This window comes from Emys orbicularis, chromosome 2, assembly GCF_028017835.1.
Source record: "Emys orbicularis isolate rEmyOrb1 chromosome 2, rEmyOrb1.hap1, whole genome shotgun sequence".
NCBI lineage: Eukaryota > Metazoa > Chordata > Testudines > Emydidae > Emys > Emys orbicularis.
Window position 1 is genome coordinate 90,459,181 of NC_088684.1, and position 9,796 is coordinate 90,468,976.

Below are 9,796 nucleotides of genomic sequence, written 5' to 3' on the forward strand. Positions count from 1 at the left end.
CTCCACCCCAGATGATTGCCCTAGCATCAGAAGGCTGGCCTTCAATAAGAGTTAAAGTTTTAAACTGCAGTGTGTCCTTTTCCTTCCCTCCTCCCCCACCCATCCCGGGCTACCTTGGCAATTATCCCCCTAGTTGTGTGATGAATTAATAAAGAATGCATGAATGTGAAGTAACAATGACTTTATTGCCTCTGCAAGCGGTGCTCGAAGGGGGGAGGGGAGGGTGGGGTGGTTGGCTTACAGGGAAGTAGACTGAACCGGGTGGGGGGGGGCGGAGGGTTCATCAAGGAGAAACAAACAGAAGTTTCACACACCGTAGCCCGGCCAGTCACAAAACTCGTTTTCAAAGCTTCTCTGATGCGCACCGCGCCCTGCTGTGCTCCTCTAACCGCCCTGGTGTCTGGCTGCGCGTAATCAGCGGCCAGGCGATTTGCCTCAACCTCCCACCCTGCCATAAATGTCTCCCCTTTACTCTCACAGATATTGTGGAGCGCACAGCAAGCAGCAATAACAATGGGGATATTCTTTTCGCTAAGGTCTGAGCGAGTCAGTAAGCTGCGCCAGCGCGCTTTTAAACGTCCAAATGCACATTCCACCACCATTCAGCACTTGCTCAGCCTGTAGTTGAACAGGTCCTGACTCCTGTCCAGGCTGCCTGTGTACGGCTTCATGAGCCATGGCATTAAGGGGTAGGCTGGGTCCCCAAGGATCACGATAGGCATTTCAACATCCCCAACGGTTATTTTCTGGTCCGGGAAGAAAGTCCCTTCCTCCAGCTTTCGAAACAGAGCAGAGTGCCTGAAGACGCGAGCATCATGTACCTTTCCCGGCCATCCCACGTTGATGTTGGTGAAACGTCCCTTGTGATCCACCAGGGCTTGCAGCAGCATTGAAAAGTACCCCTTGCGGTTTATGTACTCGGTGGCTTGGTGCTCCGGTGCCAAGATAGGGATATGGGTTCCGTCTATGGCCCCACCACAGTTTGGGAATCCCATTGCAGCAAAGCCATCCACTATGGCCTGCACGTTTCCCAGAGTCACTACCCTTGATTTCACCAGGTCTTTCATTGCCCTGGCAACTTGGATCCCAGCAGCCCCCACAGTAGATTTGCCCACTCCAAATTGATTCCCGACTGACCGGTAGCTGTCTGGCGTTGCAAGCTTCCACAGGGCTATCGCCACTCGCTTCTCAACTGTGAGGGCTGCTCTCATCCTGGTATTCTGGCGCTTCAGGGCAGGGGAAAGCAAGTCACAAAGTTCCATGAAAGTGCCCTTACGCATGCGAAAGTTTCGCAGCCACTGGGAATCGTCCCACACCTGCAGCACGATGCGGTCCCACCAGTCCGTGCTTGTTTCCCGGGCCCAGAATCGGCGTTCCACGGCATGAACCTGCCCCAGTAACACCATGATTTCCACATTGCTGGGGCCTGTGCCTTGTGAGAGGTCTATGTCCATGTCAATTTCCTCATCACTCTCGTCGCCGCGCTGCAATCGCCTCCTCGGCTGGTCCTGGTTTTGCTTTGGCATGTCCTGGCTCTGCATATACTCCAGGACAATGCGCGTGGTGTTCATAGTGCTCATAATTGCCGCGGTGATCTGAGCGGGCTCCATGATCCCAGTGCTAGCTATGGCGCCTGGTCTGAAAAAAGGCGCGAAACTAGTATCTGACGGACCAGGGGAGGGAGGGAGGGGCGAGTGACGACATGGCGTACAAGTACAGGGAATTAAAATCAACAAAGGTGGCTGTGCATCAGGGAGAAACACAAACAACTGTCACACAGAATGGCCCCCCCCCAAAGATTGAACTCAAAACCCTGGGTTTAGCAGGCCGTTGATTTCACGGCGGGAGGGGGAAGCTAACAAATACAGAACAAATCTATTTTTTACATCTTAAGACGACGGTGCAGCATGACTGATAGCCCTTGGCATCTTCTGGGTGCTTGGCAGAAAATACTGGGCGCTTGGCAGAAAATAGCATACTACGACTGATAGCCATCATCATCAAGACAGTTCGATAGGACTGAGCATGTCTGCCCAGGTGCCCATGATTGACAGCCACTGCAGTACAATGACGACGGATACCAATCGTAATATACCATCTTCTACCAAAAGGCAAGGGGCTGCTGCTGTGTAGCAATGCAGCCCCACGTCTGCCAGCCCCACGTCTGCCAGCACCCAGATCGCCCTCGGCCTCTTCTGGGTGCTTAGCAGAAAATACTGGGTGCTTGGCAGAAAATAGCATACTATGACTGATAGCCATCATCATCAAGACAGTTCGATAGGACTGAGCATGTCTGCCCAGGTGCCCATGATTGACAGCCACTGCAGTACGATGATGACGGATACCAGTCATAATATACCATCTTCTACCAAAAGTCAAGGGGCTGGTGCAATGCAGCCCCACGGCTGCCAGCACCCAGATCGCCAATGAAGGCTACCAGTCATGCTGCACCGTCTACCGCCAAAAGGCAGTTAGCTGCTGCTGCTGTGTAGCAATGCAGTCCCACGTCTGCCGGCACCCAGATGACATATGGTGACGGTGAGCTGAGCTGAGCGGGCTCCATGCTTGCCGTGGTATGTTGTCTGCACAGGTAACCCAGGTAAAAAGGCGCGAATCTATTGTCTGCCATTGCTCTGACGGAGGGGGAGGGGCCTGACGACATGTACCCAGAATCCCCCGCAACACTGTTTTGCATCATTCGGGCATTGGGATCTCAACCCAGAATTCCAATGGGCGGCGGAGACTACGGGAACTGTGGGATAGCTACCCATAGTGCAATGCTCCGGAAGTCGACGCTAGCCTTGGTACTGTGGACGCGGTCCGCCGACTAGAGCACTTAGAGCATTTTATGTGGGGACACACACAATCGGCTGTATACAACCGATTTCTATAAAACCGGCTTCTATAAATTCGACTTAATTTCGTAGTGTAGACATACCCCCAGTCTTGAAGTGATGGAGAATCCACTATAACTAAGGCTAAGATTTAGTCATGGGTATTTTCAGTAAAAGTCATGGACAGGTCATGGGCAATAAACAAAGATTCACGGCCCATGACCTAGCCATGACTTTTATTATAAATACCCCTGACTAAATCTTAGCTGCTCCTGGGGTGACTGCTCTGGGGGATCCTGGGGGCCAACAGCTGGCCCCTAGTCTGGAGGCAGGGGCTGACTGTCCCTGGTTGCCCACTACTCTGAGGCCCCTGGGGACCGCTGCTCCAGGGCAGCCCCCAGGACTGCTGCTGTTCCAGCAGCCCCCAGGGCCAGCTGCACCTGCTGCTGCAGAAGTCACGGAGGTCCTGGAAAGTCACGGAATCCATGACTTTCGTGACCTCCATGACAGACTCGCAGCCTTAACTATAACCTAGGTTAGTTGTCCAAGTGGTTAATTACCTTCACTGTAAAAAAATGTGTGACTTATTTCCAGTCTGAATTTGTCTAGCTTCAACTTCCAGCCACTGGTAAGAACCATTATGCCGTTGTCTGCTAAATTAAAGGAGCCTCTAGTATCAGAAATCTTCTCCCTGTGAAATTACTTACACTGTGTGCTTAGCAGGCACAAAGGTGCTCTAGGGCAATTATAAACTGGGCCCTATGTGCTTTCTGTACTGACATTTCCACGCAATATATTTTCTTTCCTGCAACCCTAGGGTGGGAATTCCAAAAGTGCCTGCGTAACTTAGGAACACAAGTTCCATTGAATGCCAGTTGTGCTTCTAAATCATGTAGGTGTTTTTGAAAATCATACCCACGATGAACAGCATAATGACTTACTAAGTCATATGACTAAGTTGTAAGGAAATGTTTTTATTATTATTAGGGGGGATTTCAACCACATAAGTCTCCATTGACTTTGTTGGGAACTATATGGCTATATCACTGCATGCTGCTTTGACAATATGGGGGTTTTGTGACAATTCAGATATGGCATTGCTCAGACACCATGACAATCAGAGTGGCATAAGAATATACATAAATCAGTACTGGAATGGTTATCCAGTATCAGTGGCTAGTAACTCTGAGGATGTGATGCACTGGGAACATTAACCACTAGAACACAATGATGTCACTAAGAAATCCAGGTCTCATCACGTCTTCACTAACCCAAGTAATCATAAAACAGAACCACAAATCAATTATAGCGTGGAAATAAACACAATACTTGTAGTTGGAACACAAAGCAAAGCTGCCTGCTTTCATGCAAAATGTACATGGCTACTTCCTATCACATGGCATAGAGCCTAAACATGAAGCCATGCACTAAAGATCCTAATGGGACATCCTAAACACGAAGAGGTACAATACAGAAGAGTTTGCCTGCTAAAGGTTGGGCCCACTGAGGAGGTGCCATCGGGGTGAAAGTAACTTAAAGGACTTACCGGTACACCGGAGTCCTGAGCGGGGGCGTGGCCTCAACCGGAAGAGGCGTGGCCTCAACCGGAAGAGGTGTGGCCTTTCAAGATTTAAAGGCCCTGGCGCTCTGGCTGTGGCTGGGAGCCCCCAGGGCCTTTAAATCGCCCCGGAGTTAACAGCTGCAGAGGCAGCTGGGAGCCCTGGGGCTCAGGGGCGAATTAAAGGGCCCGGGGCTCCAGCTTTAAATCACCGCGGGAGCCCTGCCGCCGCTACCCCGGGGCGGCAGGGCTCAGGCGGGGATTTAAAAGGCCCAGTGCTCCTGCCACTGCGGGGAGCCCCGGGCCCTTTAAAGCGCCGCCAGAGCCCTGCCGCCGCTGGGGTAGACTCCACCCAAAAGAATGCTCTATGTTGGCTTTCCTCCTCCCTATGTACATCTGTAACTTCTGTTAACATTAATGGGAAGGATGCCCATGTATTTAGGAAAATCAGACCTGTAAGTGTAGTGATTGTCATTGTTGTTACTTTGTGGTGGGGAGAGGGTTGTTAACGCTTTGAACGTTAAAAGAAATCATATAGGGGAATCAAGAGGCCATTTATTCCTGTAATACACAACATTTTAAGTTGGTAAAATTAGTGGTCTAATCACAAATCAACAATATCCTTTTCGATGTCTCCAGCAAAGAAAGAGAATATGATTTCGAAAAAGCAACTTCAGTCCATCCATGGTATTTTGCTATCAGGGCTTTCAGATCAGAGCATGAAATTAAGTGGGATGACATTAATGTGTTTAACACAGTGCCTGTTCTTCTGATCACTGTGATCAGTTGTGACATGTGCTTAAATTAAGTGCCGCAGTGCAGAGATTACCAAGTCTAACTACTTATCTGAGGCGGGGATGTCCCAAAAGCAGCTGAGTTGATCTGCCAGATTACTCTCACACACTATTTAACATTTTCCATTACTGAGACACCCCCATCCCCTTCTTTCCATGCAGACTTGTCATTAATCATGTGTCCCATATATTAAACTGTACAGTAGTAAAGCCAAGCAACTTATTTCATCAAAATAAGACAAACAGAAAGGAAAGGAGGATTATTTGAATATCTGTCACTATAAATATTAGTTTTATGAGGCTCATGTAAAATATAAAACTTCCACTAAACCAAAACAAAAAAATTGGTTAAATAGATACTATAAGAAAGGAAATGTAGCATGTTTGTGAAAGCTTTATCTGTAGTTCAAAAGGTATTAACAGAGATGACACTACTTATTATTCTGAAGGATTCAAGCAGGCTATTCTGTTTTAACTGCTGGTCATCAGGTCTAATGAGCTGTGTATGATATATTGGTAGTTTATCACTATCGTGTCAGAGAGGCTAAATTCCTGAGAACACAGCCTTCAAATTCTTGAATGTTGTCAATAAATTCCAGCATCTTGGTAGACAAAAATGTCCTTTGTGATCAAGAATACGCCCATAAGACACAAACTAAGAGCCCAAGCTGTAAGTACTTAGTATCCACACACTTTAAATTTTCATATTGGCAGCTGGTGCAAACTCAATACATTTTATGGACCAACCAGGCACTCCTGAGCTAGGTCACTTAATCTTCCATTTAAAATACCCCCCAATATGAAAGCCGGCAAAAGACCATGGAAATTAGCTCTGTGCCTGTTGATTCAGTAAGAAATTGGCTTGCCAATTGAAATCCTGTTTTTCTTTTTCTCCTTGTTTGATCTGATGCCAAGTTGTTCCATCCTTCGGTTACAAACCTTTTGTAACAGCAGCACTGTTCTGTGCCACACTTGGTGACAGAGCAGAAGCACTACTCCCCATCTAGGTTCTAGTTTGGACCCGAAGAGGGTATCCCCTATTCAGTTGTCCTCAGCACTGTCAGTGAAGAGTGGCAAACTACCTCATTTGAGCAACTATTATTATTATTATTTATTATTTTATTTTTGTATTGTGGCGATGCCTAGAGGCCCCAGCTGAGATTGGAGCCCCATTGTGCTGAGCACTGTAGAAACACAATATAAAAGATAGTCCCAGCTCTGAAGAGTTTACAATCTAAATAGGCAAAATAGACAAAGGAAGTTTTATTCCCAAATGTACAGATTGGGAACTGAGGCTATTCAGTAATTTGACTCACATGGAAAGTCTGTAACAAGACTGGGAATTGAATCCAGATCTCCTGAGTCCCAGTCAGTACTTTAATTACAAAATCACCCCCTGTGGATTCTTTTCTGAGAGGTAAGAGGATATGCTTTGGTAGGAAAGTGGCACAGAAAACCTAATGTATCTTATCTGCCTGGATTTTTTAAAATTTTCCTCCAGATAAAGATTAATAATAAAGATCTTTTAATCTAACAATATATTAAGTTAGAGATGGGCCCAACTCAAGTGTAGTTAAAATATGAATGTCTTTATAACAGCTATTCTTTCATATGAAGGAACCACTGTTTTCTGAGTTTTAAGAAAACATTAAACACTAAAATCATTTCAGTGGATTATGGAGGAGTGTCCTGCCCACAGGTGACTGGAAAAAATGTATTACTTTCATTGACTTCAATTGGATGCTTATATTTGATATGCAGACATATACTATTGTAGAGTTAATTGTCATTAACTGTGGAACCATGTTATCAAATCCTTTCCCATACTTTATTATCTGACAGTACATATGAGAGTGTGGGTCAACAAGCTTTAATGCTGATGAAATCTGCAAGATCTATTTCCTTTGTCTCTGATGTTGGGACTTAGAGCAATGCAGCCCAGCCTTGAGTCAACCTTGCTGTCCACTGCATTGATACTGAATTTAGTCCACTGCAGATTTGCCTTGCAAAGCCTACAAAAGCATATCCACAGGGACGACCATTCCAAAATAAATGTTTTTTCCCCTGAAAGTTGTAGAAATACAGCAGATTCCAAAGACAGCTGCCATATTGTTTGTGACCATTGTAATGTGCATAATTTGAGCTGTTGTGCACACATCCTGCAACTATGCAGTAATGATGTTTTATGTATGCAACAGTTTAGGGAATGATTGCATTAAGTTACTGGACATTTTAGGCATTTTAAATCCATTGCAGTTTCTGAAGTGCACAGTGTGCAGTGAGAAATAGGCCTGTTTGTCACTCACCGAATACAAGAAGTCACAAAGTGGAACTCATGCTGTTATATTAAGATGCCTGACTAAAAATAAATGAGTTTTGAATATGCATTATGCTCAGGAGTTAAATGTTCCATGTCAGTGGATTGCAGCTGAGACTATAAATGGTACACTTAAGCAATCTGAACAGTTAACAAGTGAAATAAGCACAACGAAGTTGTTGACAAAGGCACAGATACTATAAAGCAGAAATAGTAAACACTTTCTTCATCATCCAAAAGCATGAAGTCAGAAGAGGGTTTTTATCCAGGACCTTCTTGGGTCAGAAGCAAATAGCTAAAATGAGGAAACAACTACACATAGTCTTGTTGAACAAATTATGCTGAAGAACACTAATGGAACCAGTGCTTACAAATGTAAAGCTAAAAACAGAATCTGTGTTCATTCCTCTGACAATCTGCATGGGGCAGTGCCAGACTGTAGTTGATGAGATACATGATCGAAAGCATATAAAGACTCTGATTGATTTCGGTGGAGTTTATATAGGCCTTTGGAGAGGAGACTTGTTTCCTCACGGCTATGGAGCAGGCATTGGCATCTGGAAGAGCCATTCATTGTCCAGTTTGCCAACCTGTAGGAACAGATAATCCGGATTTCTAATTTGGCAAAAACTTTCTTTTTCCTGCACTGTTCCAGGATCCATTTAAAGCACTATTCATTTTGAGTACCCTCTGACAGTTTAAGGATTATGTCTGTGTCAACTTATGAATTCTATGTTGGTTTTGTGATTGCCATGTTATATCTCAAACTCCATTTTCAATGTAACTTTTAGTGTGACTTTAAGCATTGTTGTAGCAGGAACTTGACACCTAATGGAAAAACTATGCCTGGGAAGCAAGAGCAAATGGTTCTACCCCAATGGAGAATGGATTTGCTACCAGCAGGGCCATTGACTTTGAACAATTCTCTGCCCAGGGAGCAAGGGGTGATGGTACCTAGAAACTCCCCAGTGGAAGCACGGGGAAGAAAAGGAGTCAGAGGCAGGGGTGGCAGAAGCTTCCTAAAAGCGGGGGGCGGGAGGGCCCACAGCACCCGAATTGTGGCTCCACTCCGTTCCGAGGTCCCACTCTTGCACTACCCCTTCCCCCAAAGCTCTGCTCCCGCACTGCCTCTTCCCCCCAAGACCCCACCCCCGATCACTCCTCCCATCGCTTGCCCTTACTGCCAGTAATAAGTTGGGGGGCTATGGGCCCCCTGGTCCCTCCGTTCCGGTGCCCCAGTCAGAGGCCATTTAAAAAGAGGTATGCTCTCTAAGCCAAAAGTATGTTTCACAACCTGAAATGCCGCTGTAAACTTACGCTTGAGAGCTCTCCTGTTGACTTAATTAATCCACTCACAGTGAGTGGCGGCAGCTATGTCAGCAGGAGCTCTCCCACTGACATAGCGTTGTCCACATAGGTGCTTATTCACACCTCTGAGTGACATAATTTGTCGACTTAAGTTGTAGTGTAGCCATATCCTGAATCAGCTGACATGGGCCAGCCACAGGTGTTTTACTGGAGTGTAGACATACTCTGAGAGACCCAGAGGTATGAACAGTAACCAGTCACTACCCAGACCCATTGGAGCTAAGGAGTATATGGTGGGATTCAGTGGGTAGATCCAACTGTGACAGACCGGTGTCTGGTCAGAGAGTGGGACTGGATCAGTTTGTGACACGCATATCAAGGGGGAAAGAGGGTTAGGCAGGAAACAAGTTTTACTGGTGTATTAGCAATAATGTTCTACAACTAACAAGATCTAACAGAAGGTCTAATTGTATCTACATTAAGTTAAATGGAATGTGTGAGACTAGTTTGTTATTTCCTATATAACAGCAAATGTACATTTTTTCATAGAGAACCTGGCCATTTTTAAACAAGTTAATAATATACAGCTCACCATCAGAGATTGTGATATGAGCATTCCCAGATGTAAAATACACTGAAGAGCAACAGCTACATCTTATAGTTTCTGGGTCTATACAATAAAAGTTACCCAGGAATATCCTGTTTCATTAAATACTATCCTTGGAAATCTTTAGCCTGGTCATTCCAGTAATGCATCACCAGACAGTGCACATAAGTAATTTCATTTGGAATTGATCAGCTTTTTATAACCAGAGAACAGAACAGTGTTGGAAAACTAAAAAAAAAAAAAAAAAGTGGGGTCGGGTACTTCACAAATATTTTGGGTTATTTTATGCCTACAAAACAGCAACTCTGTGATTTCTCATTTCCATTAATTCAGTTCCTTACAAGCACACACATTTGTTGAAAAGCACAGTAACTAGAA